Source organism: Motacilla alba, chromosome 6, assembly GCF_015832195.1.
Source record: "Motacilla alba alba isolate MOTALB_02 chromosome 6, Motacilla_alba_V1.0_pri, whole genome shotgun sequence".
NCBI classification, from domain to species: domain Eukaryota; kingdom Metazoa; phylum Chordata; class Aves; order Passeriformes; family Motacillidae; genus Motacilla; species Motacilla alba.
Genome location: NC_052021.1, coordinates 5,120,893 through 5,134,617, shown reverse-complemented (window position 1 = coordinate 5,134,617; position 13,725 = coordinate 5,120,893). Strand labels below are relative to the sequence as shown.

Here is a 13,725-nt window from a genome sequence, read left to right as displayed (position 1 = left end):
ACTGGACACAGCCATGGAGGTCCCTCAGCAGGGCCAGAACAATTCTGCTACAAGCCAGAATGCTTATTGCTTTTGAAGCAAAACTTCATTAATTCCTCATTCTACAGAAAACACTATAAACCTCAAAACCAGTAGGTTTAAGAGAAGGAAGAGTCCTGGGGAAAAAAAAAAAAAAGTCAGCACTGTAATTCCTTAAGTATAAAACTCAGTGTAATGGGAGATGTGAAAGGTTGCAATTTAGAGGCCTCCAGTTAAAGCCAGTCTCGACCCTGGTTTTGGTGAGTGATAAGCAACAAAAGGACTCTGAAAAGGCTTTTGCTTTGAAGAATTTGTGTGTTGATTCTCTTAAGGCATCACTGCAGTAAAGCCCTGGGAACTGCACAAGCACATAGCGAGTAAAGGGACAAATTGTACAGTGGTGTTTCTGTTCAGGCATGAAACTTTATCTCTGCAAACACCTGGTGGAGAGGGAAAAATCTGGAATGAGGATCATCACCAAGGTATCACCCTATCACCTCTTAAATGTGGGAGATGTTGCTGGGAAGTCATATCAGCTCAGGCACCTCAAAATCCCTCTATGACCCTTTAGAGCTCAAAAGTTCCTCTTTCCTCCAAGAAACTGTGGCACTCGTGTCTCTCAGTCTGCCAGAACACACACTTATCCTTTTATCATAAAACAATCAGAGTCAGATGAAGCAGCCTTTGGGGCTTTGGAGTGTGAATGTTTCCCCTCTCTGTTTAGTAAAATATTTATCTTCAGGCATTTTTGAAGTTTAGTTTTGCTCCCAGGTAAGTGTAAAATGCAATGCTTTTCCAAAGGATGAAGTGTTGAATAGTAGGATAAATATTTTATTAAATGCTTCCCGTCAGCATGAGGAGCAAACCAGAGCTTCTTCACTAATTTCAGGACAAAATGCAAGGGTCCAAGGAGGAATAGGTAAAGTTAGAAAAATAATTAAAAAATGATTGTTATTCAAGTCACCAGACTCAAGCTGTTCACTCTGAAGCATCTGTAGAAGTGTCCAGGACAGTCTGAACTGTTACCTGTGACCTACCCTGAGAGCAGGAGAAGTCCCAGAGGACTGACAGGGAAAATTCTATTGTATAAATCATTGGTTTAGGAGATTTGTATTTTTTTTTTCCAATTCAGTTGTTCTTGTAAAAATTCAGAAGTGAACATCAGAATTATAATGTGGGGTGGGTCTCTAGAAATGTAATCATGGCTGAGTGTGAGCCCACTGTCTCCCCTGCCTGCTGCCACACAGGGAGGTGTTTTCAAGCCTGTCCCGAGGTTGTGACAAACATTAAACCATAATTGTCATGTTTAATTTTTATTTTTCTTCATTGAATTGTGAGAAGTCATAGATTAGAACCAGAAAGTTGCAGACAGAACAGCTTCAGAAAGGTCTGGGGGCATTTCAACAAGGACAGACTTATGATTCTAAGTGGTGTTGATACAGGAAGAAATGATCTGAAGTAATTAAGATTTATTTTAGTCGCTGTGAGTGCTTGGCAATGCCAAACAGAGAAGGAATGGCTGTGCATAACTAACAGGTCTGGAAAAGGCCTCAGGAGGGGTCACTGGGTGAGTGGCATTGTGCAGGGAGTCATGGGGGGGATGTGGGGGGCTCAACCTGAGACGTGCAGCTGAGGCCTGGGACCTGTGCAGGGACAGAAGCTCCAAAGTGGGGGGAAAGGATTTATGGGCAATCTGTGAATTCTTTCCCCTAACACAGGCAGTAGGGTTGGCATATTGGCAATGAAATGATCCAGGAGCAGATTTCAAGTGAGCCAATGGGTTCTGTCCCATGGCATGGGACGTGCTCAGGGCTCACTGCCTCGGAGGGTGAGGAGATGGGGAGACCTTGGAGCCCTTTCCAGTGCCTAAAGGGGCTCCCAGAGAGCTGGGGACAAGGGATAGAGGGACAGGACAAGAGGAAATGGCTTTAAACTGAAAAAAGAAGGTTTAGATGGGATATTGGGAAGGAATTGTTCCCTGGCAGGGTGGGCAGGCCCTGGCACAGGGTGCCCAGAGCAGCTGTGGCTGCCCCTGGATCCCTGGCAGTGCCCAAGGCCAGGTTGGACACTGGGGCTTGGAGCAGCCTGGGAGATGTTGCTTCAAGGATGAGCTTCAAGGTCCCTTCCAACCCAAACCAGCCTGGGATTCTGTGGGAAAGGCTAAGTTGGGTTCAAGATGCAATTTGGCAGCTCCATGCAGGAAAAGCTTTCCAGTGGCCTCAGCAGACCCGGGCAGGACCTCAGGCTCTGGCAGAAGATTTTGGCTGCTCTCAGGAGCAGCTCCTTCGCTGGGGGAGTTCCCCTGGAGCTGAGGGTGCTGCTCCTCTGCTCCGGCATTGCTTCCCAAACCAGGCTGCTCCAGCACCAAATTTCTGTGACTGCAGCTTTGGAGACAGTTCTGAGCTTTGTGCTGATCTGTAGAAAACTCTGGAAATTAGGAACAGTTTTTCTCTGTAGTTAAAGTAGAAAAAGAATCCCTGTAAAATCTTTTTTAGGCTTCTTGCCATGAAAATAATTTCTCGACTTGCTTTTATCGTGCAATAAATTACCCACAAAAGTGGATAACAGATTAATTTAGCCAATTTAACTTAATCCCAAATAGTGTGTTGTTTTATTAAGCAATGCTGTGGTGTAATTAAGAGTTGTAACTGATAAAACACCTTGTAAAGACAGGGCTGTTAATTAATACTAAATTACAATAAAATCAACAAAGTAACATAAACAAGCCATGTAAATCTTTTTAAATGACAGGGATAATTCATCAGCTAAAAGCTGCTTATGTGAACCATTTCCTAAAGAGTTTGCTCCAATTAATATGTATATAATAATTGGAATAATGGAAATGGGGCAAGAAGAGCTTTCCTTAAGATTTTTCACTTCAAATGACTCCTTTGATAAGAAACATGGGAGTTTTTTAAGCTGAATATTCTCTAATAATGTTGAAGAAAACGCCTTGAACCTCAACTTATAGGATGCAAGGACAAATCTAATATTAAACCTCAATGACACCTTAAAGACCACCTCTGCAGCTGACACTTGTTTGTCTCACTGGAATATGAAGCTGAACAACTGCTGCCTTGCTAAGCTTTAATGTGAGTATTATGTATTAATGCTACAGCTCCAATTCAGATCTCATTTGCAGGAATGTCAGGAAATAGCTGAAACTTCTTTGCATACTTAAAAGGTTTGCTGGATTGGCTGGTTCATAAGCACTGGAAATCCCACAGGTATTCCTTTGTCTTTGTGAATTAAGCAGAGAAACACAAAATCTGGGATCTCAAAGTGCAGGCCTACAGGGACCTGTGGCTGCAGGAGACAGAGAAATAGTCCTGAACTTTTCCAGACTTAGGATCAAGTCTGATTAAGACCAAATAAATTGAAGCAGGCTTTAGCACTGTCTGAGAACCCCCAGCAGCAAGACTGCCAAGGTGTAAAATACCACTCAGGTCTTGGGATTTCATTCTGTGTGACACAATGTACAAACTCCTCAAAATCTCTCTCGGTTTTAATGGAATTTTGGAACTTAGTAAAAAATTAAAATTGACTTTTTCTATTATCTCACAACCAGAAGCCCTAGAAATAGACTGTGGTTTTTCCTCAGGAAGTTATTCAAATTTAAAGACTAAAATTATTATGCTTGTATCATGCTGTTGAATAGTGCTGCGAGTGTTAAAATTATGCAAAACAGACCTGGTGTGGGTACGAACTGAAGCCCCAATGTCTAAAGCAGCAGGCAGCTGACACGGGACTGTGTGCAGCAGGGAGGAGAGCCCCCAGGCTCTGTGGGCAATCTGCTCAGGGCTGGGCAGTGCCCAGGGAAGAAGTTGTGCCTCCTGGGCAGGGCAATTGCTGGGCTCAGGCCCTGCCCGTGGCTCTGGTGCCATTGCTGGGCCCCGGAGCAGAGCCTGGGCCCTGCTCTGCCCCTCCCTGCACCCAGGGACACCCAGGCCTGAGGGCCCCTCTCAGCTGGGGCTCCTCTGCAGCCTGAGCAGCCCCAGCTCCCTCAGCCTTTCCTGGGCACCCAGATGCTCCAGGCCCTTGCTCAGCTCCAGCAGCTCCTGGCCCTGCTGGCCTCAGCATCCAGAGCTGGCCACAGCACTCCAGAGGAGCCTCCAGGGCTGCCCACAGGGCCACCATCCCTCCCTGCCCTGCTGCCAGTGCTCTGCTGCTGCCCCAGGCTCCCATTGGCCTCCTTGGCCCCGGGACACTCTGCTGGCCAGGGACAGCTCGGTGTCCCCCGGGACACTCTGCTGGCCAGGGACAGCTCGGTGTCCCCCGGGACACTCTGCCGGCCCGGGGACAGCTCGGCGTCCCCCGGGACACTCTGCCGGCCCAGGGACAGCTCGGTGTCCCCCGGGACACTCTGCCGGCCCAGGGACAGCTCGGTGTCATCCAGGTCCTTCCCCGCAGAGCTGCTCCAGCAGCTCCCTGCCGTCTGGATCCTGAGACTGTTCCTCCACCACCGTTGATGAACAATTTAAAAAATCCTGGGCCCACCAGAACTAAACCCTGGTGATGCCACTAGTGACAGGCTTGTAGGTAATTTAAGGTGCAGCTCTGGAAAGATTTCAGGGCATTCATACCCATAAAGTCACTTCTTGTGTGTAGTCCTTAACAGGAATGGCCTTGTAGATACCCCGTTGCTTTCAAGTGCCAAAGTTCGTGCAGATGTGGGTGTTGTCTTGAGCATTAAAGGTCATGAATTTCTGAATTTGCCTTTAGTTTTGTTTATCAGTGGATAGAGGGCTGATGGAGGAAAAATAGGTGGGAATGCCTGTGTCTGGAGACATAAATCTGTACATTGCTGAAGGTTTCCTTGAATAGTTCTGTGTAAGTGGGAAAAAATATTAACCAAGCCAAACGCAGCTTAAAATGGGCTTACATAAATATTACACAGAAAACATTACACACACTGGGGGATGAAAGACTGTGGGAGCCTTTACACCTCAATATGCTGTTCAGGCATTCCTGAGCCTTATTATGCTGGAGAGTAGGAGGAAAATTTCAGGAGGACAGGGATGAGTATGAAAAATGTGTATGAGCATCCCTTTGTTTAAAAAGCACGGTGTAATTACATCGTGCAAGTTCATGGCAGTCCTATTTCAAAACTCCTTCTGAGCTGTGGGAGCACCCGGAGTGTAAATGAGGGATTGTGTCTGGTAACATCCATGCTCTGGTTGAGCCCAGCCCGTGGCTGAAACCACAGCATTGTGTTTATGGCCCAGGAGCAGCTGCAGCTCCATGTTTGCACAGATAAATCCCGAATCCTTTCCTGTCCTGTGTGGGTTTTGCATTTGGTGCCTCTTACAGTCAGTTTGTAACTACAGAAATGTGGATCTGATTGAACCCTGCATCCAGTGCAGACCTAAATTCCCCTGAGGACTGAGGTTTGAAATGCACACTGCGGGGTAGGTACCCCATTTTTCCAGAGTGGAAAGGTTGTTCCCAGTTTGTCTGTGCTGAGAAGGGCAACATACAGCTCCTCCCATTGTCCCTGCATTCCCAGCTCCCCAAACCCCACAACTGTGGAGCTCCCAGGGTTTCTTCCCAAATGAACCCATCCCTTCCACTCGTTTGGCTGTGATGGAAGCAGATTTGGAGCACTGCGTGGTCCGTGCTCCCAGCAGGGCTGGGGGCGTGGGAGCCTGGCCAGAACAGAGTGAGGAGCAGCTGGACGTGGGCAGGGACACACATGGGCACTGCCAGCTTGGCACTTGGCAGAGCTGGAGCTGCTGAGGACAGATCCACGAGTTCTGCCTCTCCCTGGGTTTCTCTCCAGCTTCCTGATGAATACAAGATTTCAGAGCAAAGGGCTGGCACCGTGTTGTCTGCCTTTAGAAAGAAGTCAGGATTCAGAGAGCTAAAGCCATCGCAGCCTGAATTAGCCAGAGCAAAGTTACTTGTTACATTTCCCCTCATGTCAAACCATTGGGGTGCTCCTTGTTGGAGGACCCATTTCTTTTGTGCTTTAAGACATCTTCCAAAAGGAATATGATGGGGAGGAACAAGGCAGTGCCCCTGTGCTACCTGCACACCACATTCCAGGGATGGGAGTGCTCATTTGGAGAAGAGAAAGCTCTGGGGACAACTCAGAGGCCCTTCCAGGGCCTAAAGGGACTCCAGGAGAGCTGGAGAAGGACTGGGGACAAGGCATGGAGTGCCAGGACAAGGGGGAATGGCTTCCCACTGCCAGAGGGCAGGTGTGGATGGGATTTTGGGAATTAGGAATTGTTCCCTGGCAGGGTGGGCAGGCCCTGGCACAGGGTGCCCAGAGCAGCTGTGGCTGCCCCTGCATCCCTGGCAGTGCCCAAGGCCAGGATGGGGTGGGAGTGGATGGTCTTTAAGGTCTCTTCCAACCCAAACCACTCTGTGCTTCTACAAAGTAGTTCAAATGCTAACTTCTTGGAGTTCTCAGCTCCTGACCCGGCTGTCACACTCGACATGTTGCAGCAGAGCATCCCTGTCATCTGTTGGGTGGGTTATGAACCTCCCACATGTCAAGTTTTCAAAAATCTGGCAAGTTCAGTGCCTTAGTGAATTCCATTTTCTGCTCTGATTTATCAGAATGCTGCACTGGATGCTGAGGTTCCACCTTGAGCAGCTTGAAATCCCTAAAACCAAACATTTTCCACGATGCTGTGGAATTGTGAACAAACTGCCCTTAGGAAAAGATCCCGAAGTCTTTTTAAAACTACTTTGGAAGTTTAATTTTATCATAAGCAGAAAATTCTTTAAATATACTTCAGATGCAGTTGTGAGTTTGTGTGGCAAAGAGCACAGAAAAGAAAACTCAGATTTTCATTTTGGAATTCAATCACTGCTCCCATGTGCAGCCAAGCAAGCTCCACAAGCTGGGTGAGAGCAGCATTTCCATGCAGTAGAAACAGAGGCAGACATAAATATATATGAAATGTATTCAGAAAACATGAAATAATGCTAAAACAAATCTTACTTTGACTCAAGCTTACTTCCCATTGCCAAGAAAAACATGACTGGGTTGATTTTTCCACAAAAAAGTTGGCAGTAAATCAGATTTTCATGGCTCTGATTTGACAAGAAAACTTTTAATAAAAATGCCAGGGTAGTACCCTTTACATATTTGTAGTGTTTGATGGAGACTTTTTGGAAGATGGTTGTTTTCCAAGATATTCTAGGAACAAAACCTGTAATTTTTTTTACCAGTAAATGAGTATACTTGTAAATCAAACCTGGAGCAGATGAGTTGTATTAGTTCTAGGGGATATAGTTGCGTTTGTATTTTTTCTGCTGAAAACTTTTAACACACTTTTCAGGCAAAACCAAACCCCATTTTTTGCTGCAGATGAGGAGAAAAAATGTTGAAAGCAAAGGAATTCTGCTGCCCCCACCCCAACCAATTTTGGTTCACGAATGTGCCTTGCAAGCAGCAAAAAACGGGAGAGATTTGTCTTGGCAGAAAGCAGCTTCTGTGAATATTTCAAGGCCTGATCAGTATTCTTTAAGTTCAGGATAAAATTTCTAAAATTCTGCATCAAAATGCCAGGTGAGCCACTGAGAGAAATACAGAGATGGAGTTTGCTGGGGGTGATATAGGAGAATGTACACACTGTAAGCATCATTACAGGTAACACTGGCCTAATGAAAATAAAGAGGGTAATTTTCAAAGCTGCAGGAGAGATTTAGGAGTCTTGCTTAATGAAAAATGTGAGTTTGCTTGCTTAGCTGCAGTAATACTGGTCTTCATGCTGGTTTTTAACATTTCTGAGTGCTTGCATGAGTTACTTCTCTGGGTTGAGAAGAGGCTGAGCGGAAATGTCATGCTGGGGAGAAAAAGGTAAACTTCAGGTAGAAACAAATCGGGCAGGGCCAAGACATTAACAAAATTATATTTTTCTAAATTCCCAACTAAAGGTGTTTGTGGAGGTCAGGAGGGTTCAGGTAGGGTCAGACTGGGAGGGAGCTTCAAGGTCCTCTTCGGAGAGGTGTAAGCACCAAAACCCCAGAGCCCTGACTTTAAAATTAAACCATATCCCCACCTCTCACTCCACTCCCACAATCCAATTCCTAACCCTCCTGTTTTAATCATAGAAGCAGGCAATGGTTGAGGTTAGAAGGGACATCAAAACTCATCCAGTTCCATGGGGAGGGACACCTTCCACTGTTCCAGGCTGTTCCAAGCCCCATCCAACCTGACCTTGGGCACTTCCAGCATGGAGCTGCCAAACTGCATCTTGAACCCACCTAAGCTTTTTGCACAGAATACCAGGGTGCTTTGGATTGGAAGGGACCTTAAAGCCCATCCATCCCACCCCTCCCATGGGCAGGGACACCTTCTACTGTCCCAGGATGCTCCAAACCCCATCCAACCTGGCCTTGGACACTGCCAGGGATCCAGGGCAGCTACAGCTGCTCTGGGCACCCTGTGCCAGGGCCTGCCCACCCTGCCAGGGAACAATTCCTTCCCAATATCCCATCCACACCTGCCCTCTGGCAGTGGGAAGCCATTCCCTGTGTCCTGTCCCTCCATCCCTTGTCTCATTTCCCTCTCCAGCTCTCCTGGAGTCCCTTTAGGCCCTGGAATAGACTTAGAGGTCTGTCTGAAGCCTTCTCTTCTCCAGGTGAACACTTCCAGATCTCCCAGCCTTTCCATCCCTTTAATCATCTCCATGGCCCTTAAACAGGAGAAGGCTGCCCTCAAAAATGAGCATCTTAATGTTGTCATATATGCATATATGTAACAGGAATTTTATACTATCATCTCTTTCTTACAAAAGTTTTGTACCTATTTGGAGTTTTCTGGTGAGCAGCTCCTCCGAGCACACCCTTTCTCTCTCACCAGGTAACTGACTGACCCAATTCCCTTCCCACTTCAGGGCATGTCCTCTTAACACACCAACCCACTCTTTTATAGCTCCTGTTGTTCTTATCAGTTACAGCTGTGGCCTGTTGAAGTTAGGCCTTCTCCTCATTTTTTGATCATTGGCCCAGCTGCAACTTTTTTAGGGGCAAGATTACTTTCTAGACCATCTCTATTCTATCCCCCCACATCTTAGGAATGCACCAAAATAATGCTTCAGATGTAATGATGGGAGTTGTTTTTTTCAGGCAGTTGCCAATTGTAGAAATTGAGTTATTCTTTAATTTCAGCCTGGAACATGCAGTTAGTGAGTACAATATCACACAATTATTCTAATGTCATTGGTGCTTATTCTTGTTTATTGAATCTTGAGTTGATTCCATGTGGTTTTGTGCCTGTGAATGAGGAAAGTAAAGCAGATTTGGTGTCCAGTGGGCACCAAATGCTCTTCTCCCAATAACAGGGGTGTGAGAGCCCAAGGGGGTGACTGATCCTTCTCAGGGAGGCTGTAAAATCCAAAGTGAACCCCAAAATTATAGACAGTGTGGATGAAATGGATCCAGCAGCTCTTGCTTCCACCTGCTCCTCTCACATCAAAGCCCAGGCTGATGGAACAGCCACAGCCCAAATTTCTGTCATCACCTTCCAGGGAAACTCAGAATTGAAGACTCTGGCTCTATTTCCAACATTAAAATACAAAACCAATTCCCATCTCAAGAGCCTATTTTTTTTTTTTCTGCAAAACAATCTTCAGAACTCCAAGCCCTTGCTGATTAGAGGAGAAGTGTTCTGCAGTGTGTGAACAACACACAGCATGATGCATCTTCATTACCAAAATTCACAATGACGATCATTTATCATAAAAGCTGCTGACAATGGGCATTAATCTCTGAGTAAAGCAAGGAGGAAACTCTGTTGTCATGGCAGTGGAATTCATTTAGTACCTTTCATCCATGCCTGAGGGGCTGGGAATTCTCTGAGCAAAGCAATTGCAGCCTTAGCAGTGTGGATTTTTGGGGGTGGAATCCAGAGGTGACCACGCTGCTGGCAGAAGGTGCCTGTGTTTCACACAGCCCAGAGCCGCTTCACTCCCATCCTCAATTTTGGAATGGACCTTAAAGACCTCCCATCCCACCCCCTGCCATGGGCAGGGGCATCTTCCACTGTCCCAGGCTGCTCCAAACCCTGAAGTCCAACCTGGCCTTGGGCACTGCCAGGGATCCTTCCTGGCACCCTGTGCCAGGGCCTGCCCACCCTCCTAGGGAGCAATTCCTTCCCAATATCCCATCCATCCCTGCCCTTTGGCAGTGGGAAGCCATTCCTTGTGTCCTGTCCCTCAATCCTTTGTCCCAAGTCCCTCTCCAGCCCTCCTGGAGCCCCTTTAGGGACTGTAATGGACTTGGAGGTTTCTCTGGAGTCTTCTCTTCTCCAGCTCTGTTTATAGCAGGGAATAGGAATTCTTTCAGGCAGAAGTTCCAGCAAAATATTTCTATGCTGGAAACATTTATTTTTCTTTTTAAAAATATATTAGAACTGTTGGATGTCTTCAGAAATACAAGCAAATATCTGCTGTAATGAACTGTGTGTTGTCTATGCCGTATTTTTGTCTGGTTGTACTTCTTTCTTTTTGCATATATATATAAATGTATTTATATATAGGAGAGATAAATGATTTGGTCAAGCAGACCTGGGAAGAGTGATGCACTCCCACACACATCTGGTGTCTTGTTAATGAAGCTTTACCTATTTATACTCAGTTAAATTCTGAAGGCTATGAAAATACCATGTTGTTTCCCCTTACGGAATATTTTGTTGGAAGTCCACACAACATGCACGTATTTCCCCGAACTCCCATCAGCCTTCAAAGCTGGGAGTTACCTCCTGAATCTCACTGCCCAATGTCGTGTGGGTTTATTCCACCTCAGAACAAGGCAGCAGGTTTTGTTGGGTTATTGCAAAGCAAACTATGCGTGCCTAAAACTCCCTGTTTCTGCTTGGAGAGCATGGCAAGCTGGCAAATTCCAATGGAATATGGATTCTGTGCTGAGTAGCCTGGAGAGGAGAAGGCTCCAGGGAGAGCTCAGAGCCCCTTCTAGGGTGTAAAGCGGCTCCAAAAGAGCTGGAGAGGGAATTGTGACATGGGATGGAGGGACAGGACACAGGGAATGGTTTCCACTGCCAGAGGGCAGAGATGGATGGGATACTGGGAAGGAATTATATGTGTTTATAAGGACCTGGATTTTCTCAAAAGCAAAAGGTGAAATGAGCCCAGCATCTGAGCAATTTGATTTTGAAGCCCCCCAATAACAAGTTTCAAAGTGCCTCTCACTATCCTGGTGCTCTCCCTCCCCATTTGGAGCCCTGGGGTCTCTGCCCTGTGTTTCCCTTTGATGCTGAGAGAAAGGGGAAACCTCCGACCCGGTCCATGCCTGGAGGCCCAAATGCTTCCTGGATTTTCCTGAATTCCTCCATGGCACAGTCTCAGTTGGATAAACACTGGGGAAGCAGCCCCAAAATACCCCTGCACCCCCCAATTTTGTTCTCCATCCCTGGGATAACTCACAGGCAGGTGGCAAAGAAGAGCTGGAAAGAGCCAGTCAGAGATTTTCCTGTTCAATATTTCATTTTGGGGAAGGGCAGGGAATATATTTGGTTCAAAACAAATTACAGAGAAGTGCCTGATGTGTTTTAGGGTGGGTATTTTAAAAGGATAAAACTGGTTATGAATTTCTCCCTGGTTTCCAAGTTGACAGCCTTCATGAAAATATGTAAACTACTTTAATGAAAACCTCAGGCATTGTTTTCTTGTTATTTTTCTTATTGAAGCTGCCTTTATCAGGAATAAAACAGCTGATATTGAAAGCTGTGTGTTCTGCTCTTCTCTGTTTGTTTGGGAAGTGAAAACTATTTAAATAAAGGAAAATGTGTCAGATTAGTTGCTCTTCTTAAACAGTAATTAAGATATGAACAATATCATTAATCTTCTATTTTACATTTTTCAGGTGATCAACATATAATCCCCACAGTTATGGCTGAGAAGTGCAGTTAAGGTACTGTGATAATTCCTTTTTAATATGGACATGTTTTTGCTGGAAATCATTCCCAAAATTCTCTCTTGAATAATTTGTAATAATCTGTATTCCTTGAGGCTGAGTTCACCTCTGGATGGTTTTCATTTGCCAGTTTGTCCACTGCACTTCCTGAAAAAGACATTATTTTTTGTTTCATTGTATTCCTTAACTTTTGGCTTCTTGGTGTTAAATTCAGGAATGTTTTAGGATATCTGTACAGGCAAACAATGCTTCCATGATGAAGGTCATGCCTTTGAAACTAGTAACTCTGAAAATATGGTGGGGAAAGGAGGGAAAACATGTCCCTCTGGAATGCTGGCTGCTGCACACTCTGTGGCGCTGAGAATTTTTTGATTGAAATCACAAGATGGAAATCAGCTCAGCAGCTCTGCTGGGCCACAGGGAAAAGAGGCTTGATTTTGTTGGGAATGCACATCTCATGGCCAGGATTATCTCCCCTCAAGTTGTGTTTGAGTTCTGGCTGGGATTTTGAGCACAGAGTGGCAGGAGGGGAGGATTAGGAGGAAGAAATGTGGCAGGTTCTTTTTTCCGGGCACTGAACTCAGGTGCCAAAATAAACATGAATGGGGAAAAAAGTTATTTCTTTCCTAGGAAAAATTCCGATAAAGACTCAAAACTTGATGAGCAATATGAAACAGTTGCTCTCGAATGGCAGGAACTAATTCTTGCCAAAGAAATTGTCAGGGCAGGATTTCCATTCCCCTTCTACATCCACATCAGTTTAATGTTGCTGTCAAGGGAAGAAGCTGGAAAATCATCCTTCAATTCCAATTCTCCTTTTAATTGGGGTTTTTTGTTGCTGAGTCTGTGTGATTTATTTGACTAAGGCATAGCAAAGCTCTTAGCTTTGTTAGTGACTTCCTTTGGAGAAAGCGAATCCATCACTTTTTCAATTGTTATCTCTGCTCCCTAGCAAAAACCTTTAATGTTTATTTCCATCTGGGAATATAATGAACTCTGATGTGAGAATACTGGGCAAAAGGAGATCCTGGAAAGTCCATGCAGATCAGCAGATTTCTTAGGTCAGGTTTGGAACAAAAAATAATCCAGAAGGTCCTGAGTGAAAAGTGGGATAAAAGGGAAAAGTCTGCTCAGCAGGTGATTTGATCTGAGTACCAGGCTGGTTCTTTTTGCTGAGCCAGTGAACATCTCACACTACATCTCCCCCAGAGTTGCAGGGGGCTTAAACTCCCTGGATTTATAGGCACCATTTATTCAGTGCAGTTCCCAGAGGAAATTATTACTGAAAGTGGAGATGGCACAGATTAATACAGGAATTATAAGGAGCTGGCTAAGGCACATAAGGAGCTTGGAAAAGAGGGGACTGGGACAGCATGAGGTGAGCTCCAGGTACAAGGGAGGTATCAGAAGCATTCCTGAGGGACAGGTCTCATGAAGAGCCCTCCCTAATACTCCTTAAGTGACCTTGGCACAGGGTCTTTGATGCAGGTTTTGAAACTCCTGTAATGCTGTGAAGGACACAAGAATTACACGAAAGAATTTTGTTGACTTTGTGGATTAGTAGAACAAATGCAGCATAAGATTTAATAATCATAAGCTGTTGTGTTAGGGACTAAGAGCAAGGGGCTGCTGTAAACAAAACAAGAGTTTCAGCATATGGAAGTTCAACTTTTTTTTTCAGGGAAAAAAAAGTTGGTCGTAGCACATAGCTGAAGCTTTCACAGCTCCAGGATTTGCCAGGACACCTGTTCCTACAAGAGCTACGATTTCCTTTAAATAGTTCAGAGCCTAGGTATGTTATAAAGTCAGAATAAATAA

At 45.4% G+C, this 13,725-nt stretch overlaps 1 protein-coding gene across 13 annotated transcripts in view; it reads left to right on the top strand.

The window, feature by feature from the left end:
* The window catches only part of PCDH15 (protocadherin related 15), a 635,072-nt gene that overhangs the window by 244,760 nt on the left and 376,587 nt on the right, over positions 1–13,725 (top strand). For all 13 annotated transcript variants that reach the window (XR_005257309.1, XR_005257310.1, XR_005257316.1 and 10 more), the window contains exon 4: positions 11,857–11,904. The gene's annotated coding sequence lies outside the window, so the exon portion shown is untranslated. The remainder of the gene's footprint in view (positions 1–11,856; positions 11,905–13,725) is intronic.